The following is an 8,408-nucleotide window of genomic DNA, read 5'->3' on the forward strand; positions in this document are numbered from 1 at the left end:
AACCTGGATCCTCCCATCTCAGCCTCCCAAATGCTGGGATTACAAATGTGCACCACAACGCCTGGCCCCCATTTTATTTTTGCGGGCCTGGGGATGGAACCCAGTAGCATTCAACCTCCAAGCTACACCACCTGCCCTATTTTTCCTTCTTTACTTTGAAACAGGGTCTAAGTAGCTGAGGCTAGCCACAAACCTGTGACCCTCCAGTCTTAGCCTCCCAAATGCTGGGATTACAAGCGCATGCCACCACACCTGGTTTATTTTTTAATTTTGAAACAGTACTAAGAGTCTTGCCAGGCGTGGTGCCCCGCTTCCAAGCAAAAAAAGCCTGGTGCGGGGGGCCCATGCTTGCAATCCCAGTACTTGGAAGGCTGAGACAGAACCACAGGTTTGTAACCACCCTCAACTACTTAGTGAGGCCCTCTGCAATTTAGAGAGACTTTCAATATAAAAATAGGGCTGGGGGTGTAGCTCAGAGGTAGAATACTCCTGGGTTCAATCCCAAGTACTACCCCAAAAAAAGTGGGATAAGGATGGAATGTAGCTCAGTGGTAAATGATTTGCCAGGCATGTGTTGGGCCCTGGCAGGGCCATGGGTTGCTGGCGCAGGAAGCTAGGGAGAAAACTGAAGGAACCAAAGAGCCTGTTTGAAGGGGCAGGTCTTCAGCAACAACCAGCTGTCAGCCATCAGGAAAGGGGTGCAACTAAGGGCGCAGTGGCACTTCCCCTCAAGGCAAGACACTGGCCTTTCTACCTTATGAACAGGCACTTTTCCCTCCTGGCCTTTGGGCTTGCCTGCTCTCCATTCCACCTAGACCCAGGGGCCTTCTACTTCCAGGCTATACTCCCAGTTCTTTAAAATGTATTTAAAACACACTTTAAAATAGCACTGGGGTATAGTTCAGAACTACAAGTTCCCCCCAGCACCCCAAGGAGGTGCTTGCAAAGTTGCGGGCACCCTTTCAACATGTGACCCTTGTCTGTCTCCCAAGAGGCACTAGGCCAGCCAGAGTGTATTATGAGGGGGTCAACAGGTCATTTTAGAGCCCATCTCATCTTCATGTCAAATTGTGATCTATTGTTCTGGGCAAGGAGAGATGGGTGAAATCAGCCTTCATCTGTTGAGAATTGACCCTGCGGTATTCAGAATCCCATCACGAGCACACGCAGAGCACATGACATGCCCTGACCCAATTAGGTTCTCCCCCTCAGACTAGTAAGTAACCCAAATGAAACACACACATTCATCATGTTCAGCATTTATCTCAATGGCTAAATACAAGAGCATTGTGTTAAAGGAATGGGACCCAGGGGCATTCCCCCCACCCCGAGCTACATCCCCAGCCCTATTTTCCAGTATTTTTTTGAAATGGCCTCACTGAGTTGGCAAAGGGCCTCACTAAGTAGTAGTCGGGGCTGTCCACAATGGAGATCCTCCTTGTCCATATGACAAGCATGTGCCACCATGCCAGGCAAACCGAGTTCCTTAATCTTCAGAGAAACAGGCAGTCAACACGAACTAGCACAGCTCTGATCATTCAGGAGGCGCTGCACTCCAATTCCAGAGAAGCTTCTAAAAAGAAAACAAGAGATAGCTCGTGCTATCAAGTGCTGCCTATTTGGGAAATGGGAACATCTGGCCAAGATCTAGTCACTACACTTTGTCCACCCACAAGGCCAAAGCCAGGAAACACGGAGATACCTACTTTAGTGAATGAAATGCTTTAAACCTCAGCCAGGAAGTTGCACACATGTAATCCCAGCACTTGGGAGACAGGCAGGAAAATCAAACACAGAATGCTGGCGTATTTCCCTTTGGTCCTGGTGACTGAAGGGAGTGCACTTCTAGGAGCCTGTCATCCTGTCTTAGCCTTTAAGTACTGGGATTTCAAGCATGCACCACCATACCCAGCTCCAACCCTTATTTTGAGGGAAGGTCTTCCCAGCTCCTGTTCTTAAGAGGTAGGGATGTATCATTGCCCCAGTACTACACAAGTCAGCAACCTGGGTTACAGTAACCTGTCTATCTTATTACATCCTATCCAACCTGAAATGGGGCCAAAGCAGGCAAATTTCTGCTTATGGGGTCTGACATCTAGAAAACAGCCTCACCTGCTGGTCAGACAACCAAATCGAAGGTCAGACTGACATCACACTGGCATTCAGAATTTCTGACCTGTAAGAAATTGACAAAATAAATTTGAATGCTGAAAGAAAAAAACAAAGCAATCCCGACAAAAACAGACGGCAGAATGTAAGGGTAGCGGAGAGCCAAGGACAGAGGTCATCTTGGGCCGATGCATCAGGCACAACTGGCTAGTGGTGTAATTAGATCAACAGGGTCGATCTGATGGGGAAAAAAGTCACATCATCAACTGCATCGGCTAAAGTGGAGTAAGAGGAGCAATTCCACACTGGGGAAAACTGAGCCCCCCCAGAGACTACATGCAGCCAGCTAAGACATGGGCTACAACTTACCAGTCCTTTCCCACACCAAATTCATCCTGGTCCACTCCAAGACTGGTCTGTTAACCTAAGATGAAAATCACAGAAGAGTTCCATCAGCTGCATTTGCCACATTGCAAAAGGGGTGGGAGCAGCTGCTGCTCCAGCTGGCTTATCAGACAAAAACTGGCTTAGAAATTTAGATCAACATGGTCGATCTGTCGGGGAAAAAAGTTCAGTCATCATATATGCCAGCAGAGCTCATTAGCCCTGAATAAGACTAACATTTGGCTGGTATTCTGCCTCGTCTCCACTCAATTTTTTTTGCTTTGGAACAGGGTTTCACTATATTGCTGGGGCTGTGCTCGAGCCCGAGATCCGGTCTCAGCCTCCCAAGCACTAGGATTATAGATGCCACTACATGTGGCCATCTGCATTCATTTAATGAGTAGAGCCTGGGCTCCCTTACTGTTACTGGGACAGTAAGGTTCCAAGCCAGCGAAGTGCCTTCTAACTGCTTTCAGCAAACTAAAAGTGGTGAAGCAATTAAGAATTGGTTTGAGTGTCTAGAATAGAAACACATTTGGCTTTACAGAAGATAGCATTTATTCATCTACTTGGTATAGCACCCAGAAACGTCCTTTCAAGTGGCATTAAGAAACTAAACGCCATTCCACTTTGGGCATTTTCTGGCAGGTCTTGGGATGGAACCCAGGGTCACTCAACCTCCGAGCTACACCCCCTGCCCTACTTTTATTCTTTATTTTGAAACAGGCGCTCACTAATTTGCAGAGGGCCCCACTAAGTAGCTGAGGCTGTCCACCAACTGCAACCCTCCGGTCTCAGGCTCCCGAATGCTGGGATTACAAAAGCGCGTGCCACCACGCCCAGCTCACCTTGTCCGTTTTTCAAACCAGGACCCTAACACCTAAACTGGTAACCTCCTTAAAAAAGCGTGTTTCCTATAATCGGTCAAAAAAGATAAGTGCTTACCCAAGAACTCAGGAGGTCAAAGTTTGTAGATGTCTAAATGGGGTCCGTGGAGAAGACCAAAGGTTCGCGGTCTCCAAGATCCATTTTGTACCCCGACCATCTTGACCTACAAAACATAAGGCGTGATTCGCCATCTCCCCATGGACAGAATATAACAGGGCCGAGCCATCTGGAGCTGGTGTATCAGAAGTAACTGGCTAGTGTTGTAAGAGATCAACATGGTCGATCTGATGGGGAAAAAAGTTAAGTCATCATTTACACCAGCCAAGGGTTCCTCGGGCCCACTCACTAGGATTGAGTTTCCGCAGCTCACTTTCCCCACGGCACTCATACCCACTTGGGATCGGCGCCACAGAGAGGGGATAATATCTGGGGACTGATCGCAGAGGTGAGGACACGTAGAGGACCGAGGACCGGAGCTTGAAAGAACTCACCATACACAAAACGTGGTTGCCAGGGTAGGCCATTCTTTAGAGCGACTCGAGGAGACACCTAACATGAGAGCGCCACAGCAGCAAAAGAACGAGACCGCTCGGGGACGCCTTTATATAACCAGTCTCGCGCATGCGCACCCAGTGCGCCACGCCCCTTCCGGCCCTCGCCCGCGGTGCCGCCTGGGAGATGTAGTCTCCGCGCCGCGCAGCCCGAGGCGCCCTAATGGTTGTCAAGGCCGCGCCTCGCCCCGCCCCCTCCGCGTACACACGGGCCACCCGGGCTCCTCGGCCTCGCCGCCATGTCGCGCCTCACCCGCTCCCAGCGGCCCGCCGGGCCCTCCCTGCTCCGAGGCCGGCTGAGGCCTGCGAAGGCCGTGGGCGCTGTTAACCCGCCCCCCGCAGTCCCCGGCCCAGAGCCGCGCCCGCCCGAGCCCGCCGGCCCCGCCGCCGGGGGCAGCTGAGCGCCGCCCGCCCGAGCCCGCCCGCCCGGCCCGCGCCGCCTCCTCCGCCTCCGCCGCCGCCGCCGCCTCCGCCTCCGCCTCCTCCCGGCCGCCCGCCCGGCTGCTCGCCCCGCCCAGGGTCTGCGGGAAGGGAAACCGAAAGTGCGCGGCGCCGGGCGGGCCCGTCGAGCTGCCCGGGTCTCCGCGCCCGCGCCCGCGGCCGGAGGACGCGCAGAGCCGGTGAGTGGCCCGCCGCCCCGCGACCCCCGGCCCGCGGCCGCCCTCGCGGCCCAGCCCCGGGAGCCCTGAGCCTCAGAGCCCAGCCCTGTGCCCTCCTCAGAGCCCAGCCCTGTGCCCTCCTCAGAGCCCAGCCCCGGGAGACCTGTGCCTCCTCAGAGCCCAGCCCTGTGCCCTCCTCAGAGCCCAGCCCCGGGAGACCTGTGCCTCCTCAGAGCCCAGCCCTGTGCCCTCCTCAGAGCCCAGCCCCGGGAGCCCTGAGCCTCCTCAGAGCCCAGCCCTGTGCCCTCCTCAGAGCCCAGCCCCGGGAGACCTGTGCCTCCTCAGAGCCCAGCCCTGTGCCCTCCTCAGAGCCCAGCCCCGGGAGCCCTGAGCCTCAGAGCCCAGCCCTGTGCCCTCCTCAGAGCCCAGCCCCGGGAGCCCTGAGCCTCAGAGCCCAGCCCTGTGTCCTCCTCAAAGCTGAGCCCTGTGCCCTCCTCAGAGCCCCAGCCCTGTGCCTCCTTAGAGCCCAGCCCCGGGAGCCCTGAGCCTCCTCAGAGCCCAGCCCCGGGAGCCCTGAGCCTCCTCAGAGCCCCAGCCCCTGTGCCCTCCTCAAAGCCCCAGCCCCCGGGAGCCCTGTGCCCTCCTCAAAGCCCCCATCTCCCTGGAGCCCTGTGCCCTCCTCAAAGCCCCTGCCCCTGTGCCCTCCTCAAAGTCCCAGCCCCGGGAGCCCTGAGCCTCCTCAGAGCCCCAGCCCCTGTGCCCTCCTCAAAGCCCCAGCCCCCGGGAGCCCTGTGCCCTCCTCAAAGCCCCCATCTCCCTGGAGCCCTGTGCCCTCCTCAAAGCCCCAGCCCCAGGAGCCCTGTGCCCTCCTCAAAGCCCCAGCCCCTGTGCCCTCCTCAAAGTCCCAGCCCCGGGAGCCCTGAGCCTCCTCAGAGCCCCAGCCCCTGTGCCCTCCTCAAAGCCCCAGCCCCCGGGAGCCCTGTGCCCTCCTCAAAGCCCCAGCCCCAGGAGCCCTGTGCCCTCCTCAAAGCCCCAGCCCCTGTGCCCTCCTCAAAGTCCCAGCCCCGGTAGCCCTGTGCCCTCCTCAAAGCCCCAGCCCTGGGAGCCCTGAGCCTCCTCAGAGCCCCAGCCCCTGTGCCCTCCTCAAAGCCCCAGCCCCCGGGAGCCCTGTGCCCTCCTCAAAGCCCCCATCTCCCTGGAGCCCTGTGCCCTCCTCAAAGCCCAGCCCCCGGGAGCCCTGTGCCCTCCTCAAAGCCCTAGCCCCTGTGCCCTCCTCAAAGCCCAGCCCCCGGGAGCCCTGTGCCCTCCTCAAAGCCCTAGCCCCTGTGCCCTCCTCAAAGCCCCAGCCCCGGGAGCCCTGTGCCCTCCTCAAAGTCCCAACCCCGGGAGCCCTGTGCCCTCCTCAAAGCCCCAGCCCCCGGGAGCCCTGTGCCCTCCTCAAAGCCCCAGCCCCCGGGAGCCCTGTGCCCTCCTCAAAGCCCCCATCTCCCTGGAGCCCTGTGCCCTCCTCAAAGCCCCAGCCCCAGGAGCCCTGTGCCCTCCTCAAAGCCCCAGCCCCTGTGCCCTCCTCAAAGTCCCAGCCCCGGTAGCCCTGTGCCCTCCTCAAAGCCCCAGCCCTGGGAGCCCTGAGCCTCCTCAGAGCCCCAGCCCCTGTGCCCTCCTCAAAGCCCCAGCCCCTGTGCCCTCCTCAGAGCCCAGCCCTGTGCCCTCCTCAAAGCCCAGCCCCCGGGAGCCCTGTGCCCTCCTCAAAGCTCCCATCTCCCTGGGGCCCTTTCCCCTCCTCTCAAAGCCCCATCACCCCCTCAGAGCCCCTGCGCCCTCTCCTCTCTGCCCCCCTCACCCCTCAGTTCCCTGTCCCTCTCTCAGTGCCACCGTCACCTCAGCGCCCGCTCAGCCTGGATGGCCCCAGCGCCCCTCACCTCCTGGGTGCCAGCGCCCCCTCTGCGTGGCCTCATGGACCTCCGTTCCTCACCTCCACTTCTGCTCGCTTCCTCCCTCAGCCACCCCTCGCCCCCTTCATCCCCATCTTCTACAAAGCACCCTGGACTCCCCATGCCTCTCCTCAGCGCCCCCATTGCCCACAGCACCTATCACCTGGAGCTCCCCGGCCCTTCAGCAAGCACCCCCGCCCCAGATGAACTGTTTTCGTCTTGGAACCCCGTATCTCTCCATCTCTCCTTCCTGCACGGTGGGAATGGCACTTTCCTCCACCAGGCCACCGTTGGGCCCTGGCTCTCCCTTGACCCCATAATGTTCCCCTCAAGAACAGGTGTGTTAGTGGCTCTTCTCAGGACTCGGGAGACTTCCCCTGCCACCCAGCCGTCGCCTCTTGCTTGGCCGTCCCTGCTGGCCCTCCCGGCCTCCCTCCGCAGCGCCTGGTCAACTTCCTCTGCTTTTTCTCACAGCGTTTTGTTTCTATGCACCCCTCTCGCACCCTGCCTCTTCTTTCTAAAGCATTTTTTTTTCCTGCTACTTTTATCCCCCCTAATTGCTGGGTTTCTGTTCTAGTGTTTTTCAAGAAGAGGAAGAAAGAATTTTTCTCTCAGGAGATTAAGAGGAAAAAGAAACTAAATACTGAACCTGCACCATCAGAGTAGGGTTTGATAAGACAAGGGAAGAAAATCACCAAAAATATTCCCAGTGGGGGGAAAAGGGCTTCTTTTTCTGATGAGGATAAAAGCTGCCTCTCATATAATGCCAAATCTATTCACAGTTTCCAACTATGAATATTTTAAAACTCAGTAAGGACATTCTCAAAAATCCCTATGCTGAGGACTCTGAGTCACCTTTTTCCCTGGCCCCAGTCCACAGGCTGTGCGTGATGAGGTAGGCCGAGAAGTTCCCTTAAAGGCGCTGCCTCTTAAATGCCAAAGAGATAATAAAAAGAGGAAAGGATTGCGGATCTCTAGTCCTGAGGAACCAGCACCCCTAGGTGCAAACCTACCAGTTACTGAAGCATGTAATTTATTTCTCTTGCTTCAGTAGAGCACAGGGCTGGGCACTTGGCTGTGTTCCACAGCGTGAGAAGAGAGAACTGCTCACCATTTTCAAACTACAGGTGACTACAAGGTGTAGAATAACATATAAATGCCAGGTAGGGTGGTGATTACATGGTTCTGGATTAACAAAAGTGTACTCCTTTGCCTTGGCAACAGTATTTGTCTGCTTTGAGGGAGAGGAAAGTGAAACCTAGCAACTGATGAAGTGACCCGGCTAAAGGTTTAAACTAAACAGTAATTTTAGATATGAATTAATGACACTCCCTCCAGCCCTAGAAAGTGCAAGGAGGAATTTGATCCTTGGGAATCACCAAAATTACAGATGTATTATTTACTTTATTTTTATTATCATTATCATTTTAGTACCAGAAATGGAACCCAGGGGCATTCTACCTTCAATCTATATATACCCCCAGCGCTATTTTTAACTATTTATTTTTGCGGGTCTGGGGAGGAAACCCAGGGGCATTTGACCTCCGAGCTACACCCCCTGCCCTGTTTTTTTTATTCTTTATTTTGAAACAGAGTCTCACTGAGTTGCGGAGGGCCTCACTAAGTAGCCGAGGCTGTCCGCGAACCTCAATCCTCCTATCTTAGCCTCCCGAATGCTGGGATGTGCGCCACCGCGCCCGGCATTGACTCTATCTTGAGACAGTCCTCACTAATCTGTGGAGGGCCTAAGTAGCTGAGGCTGCCTGTGAACACTCAAGGATTGTTTTATATCAAAATTGGTCATTCACGGAGTGAAGCACTTTGGACTCATGATTACAATCTGCTTTTACCCCTTAGTTAATTAGTCATTAGAATGTAGAGGCAGAATGACTGTCTTGCTGGTTTGGGGGTTTTGCTGCTAGATAGTGTGTTCCAAGGGCACTGGT

General features: G+C 55.6%; 1 long non-coding RNA gene across 1 annotated transcript; it reads right to left on the minus strand.

Annotated features, from left to right (window-relative positions):
• Positions 1-1,460: 1,460 nt before the first annotated feature.
• Positions 1,461-3,486, minus strand: LOC308277456. The gene is made up of 4 exons (XR_013961702.1): positions 3,439-3,486; positions 2,479-2,533; positions 2,113-2,176; positions 1,461-1,573 (listed from the first exon to the last, which is right to left on the minus strand). It is a non-coding gene; the product is annotated as an uncharacterized lncRNA (long non-coding RNA).
• Between the last annotated feature and the right edge of the window lie 4,922 nt (positions 3,487-8,408).

The sequence above is a fragment of the Muscardinus avellanarius genome (assembly GCF_963383645.1).
Source record: "Muscardinus avellanarius genome assembly, chromosome: 19".
Classification (NCBI taxonomy): domain Eukaryota; kingdom Metazoa; phylum Chordata; class Mammalia; order Rodentia; family Gliridae; genus Muscardinus; species Muscardinus avellanarius.